The sequence below is a fragment of the Aegilops tauschii genome, chromosome 7 (assembly GCF_002575655.3).
Source record: "Aegilops tauschii subsp. strangulata cultivar AL8/78 chromosome 7, Aet v6.0, whole genome shotgun sequence".
Classification (NCBI taxonomy): Eukaryota; Viridiplantae; Streptophyta; class Magnoliopsida; order Poales; family Poaceae; genus Aegilops; species Aegilops tauschii.
In genome coordinates, this window is record NC_053041.3 from 479,504,583 (window position 1) to 479,506,887 (window position 2,305).

Genomic DNA, 2,305 nt, shown 5'->3' on the forward strand with positions numbered 1-2,305 from the left:
ATATATATAGTAGTGGCGGGAGCGTCACAAGAAGTAGATGACTAGACGATCGTTTCTCCTACTTTAGAATACATGCAATTGTTTATTAAGGTGTGTGCGAATGATCTGTATAGTCACTTATGTAATTGGATATGTATAGTCACTTTTGTTGCAGTGTCGAAGTGTTAGCAGAATAAGAAGGTTTTGTTATCAGAATAAGGTCTTAAGGGGTGTTATCATAATAGACCCATCATATATATATATATATATAACAAAACCTTCTTATTCTGCTAACACTTCGACACTGCAACAAAAACCGGAACCGAACCGCGCACGCAATAAAAAAAACACCCCCCACACCTCGCTACTCCCCCTGGTCAACGGGGCTCCCCTACCTCCCGACCCAGCCATCACGCAGCGCCGCCCGCCCCGGCCACGAACCACCCCACCCCGCGCCACCTCCCCACCGCCCCTTCTGCCTCGGCGCCTTCCCTTCCCAGATCCACCTCCCCACCCCCACCCCCCCCCCCCCCCCCCCCCGCCCCCGTGCCGCCGGCGCCGCACCTCTCTCCCCCGTCTCCCCCGATCCACGTCTGCTGGGCGCCGCCCTACCCCGAGCCGGCCATCGACCCACCCACCGGCGGCCTGGGATGGCGCCGCCTCTGCCGTGCATCACCGGCGGCCTGGGCTCGCGCCACCCTGCCCTGTGTCAATGCCGGCAGCCTGGACGCCGCCCCCTGCCCGCGGGAGGATCCCATCCCCCACGCCCGGATCCGCCTCCTCGGACCTGATCCATCCCGGCGCCCACGCCGACGCTCGGATCCGCATCCACGGATTCCAGATCGAGGCAGGGGCTCACCGTCGACCACCTCTCCCCTCGAGTGTCACGGATGGGGAGTTGGGCAGTGGTCGGTGCGCCAGCGGTGCACTCTGGTGGTGCTTGCAGTACGTGGGCATGCCGGCTGGCGTCAGATCTGGACATCCTTGCGCGATGTCGGCAGCGGCTTCACCTACCTCCAACCTTCCTTCTACCTCTGAGTGCGGATCCCCTCCCCTCCGTCTCCTCCTTCTACCTCCAACTTCCCTCCGCTGCCGGCCGGTGCGGCCTCGACTCCTGCGCCAACAACCGAACTCCCGCGCCACCAACGGCAGCAACATGTGCGGCAGTGGACTGCAACCCCAGTGGATCCACTTCACGATAGATGCAGTCAACGCCCCTGCAGTGCACATCGATCACGCGATTCCCCTGCAGGTGGTCGCAGTAGTCTACTCGGGATTCCTCGGTCGTGCCTCTCCTCTTGGACACCACAAGCAAGCCGGCGAAATCCTGTTCCTCTTCTTCCCCTCCGCTGGGTCTGCCGCCGCGGGCGCTGCTGTGGAACACTTGCCCAACAGTACAGCTGCCGTTAATTTGTCTTCAGATTTTGCTTGCTTGAGTACTGTGCCTTTTTTTGCAGATTGTTCTGTAGCTCACTTCGGCGCCTATTGCAGTTTCTGGCGTGCATGGGTGCAGTGCGGCAGGAGCATGTGTGCAGTCCGCCGGCGTGGCAGGAGCAAAAAAAATGATGTAACTGCTTGTAATTTTATTTTGGGTTTGAGGAGTGCTTTGTGATATTTTCCCAGGCCATGTACTTCTTGCCTCGACCCCCTTTGCATATGGGTGCATTCCGTGTTAGGCGCATCTTCAGTTTATATTGTGTGCATCTTCGGTTCACTTATGGGGAAAAAAAGATAAGTTAAATACAAAAATGTTGGAAAAAAGGTATGTGGTTCACTAGTCTCGTTTGTGCAGTGCAGAGCATGCGCCAGTTGAAAAATTGTGGGTTATTGCTCAGTTTGTAAAATCTTTCTTTGTAAAAGCAGTGCACTCCGTGAACCCAAGGAGTACATTTTTTCAAAGTATTGTAGTCCATTGTTAAAAATCTGTGTGATTTACTATGCAATTTTTTTTAAAAAAATCAGTACACTTGAACGGTTCATGTAGGTTCACTTGCCTAAGTCATGTAGTCCAAAAATGCTTTATACTTTAAAAAAAATAAGAAGAAAAACCATGCAGCTCGCTTCGATTTATGCCGTGGTTCACTTCTCCCAAAAAATTAATTTGCATTCATGTGTTAAAAATCGATGCAGCTCACTAAGAAAACCTTTGCGGTGCACTTTGCAAAACAAAGGAGTTCACTTTGTAAAAAAAATGTATAGAGGAGTTCATTTTTTCTATTTTTTGAGGATTTGTTTTTTGCAAATTTGTAAGGACATGGTGTATAATTTGTTAAAATTGATGCAGCTTATTAAGAAAACCTTTGCGGTGCACTTTGCAAAACAAAGG

General features: G+C 52.0%; 1 long non-coding RNA gene across 1 annotated transcript; it reads left to right on the forward strand.

Annotated features, from left to right (window-relative positions):
- Positions 1 to 341: 341 nt before the first annotated feature.
- LOC109745515 (uncharacterized) lies at positions 342 to 1,901 on the forward strand. The gene is made up of 2 exons (XR_012189315.1): positions 342 to 1,373; positions 1,471 to 1,901. It is a non-coding gene; the product is annotated as an uncharacterized lncRNA (long non-coding RNA).
- Positions 1,902 to 2,305: the final 404 nt, after the last annotated feature.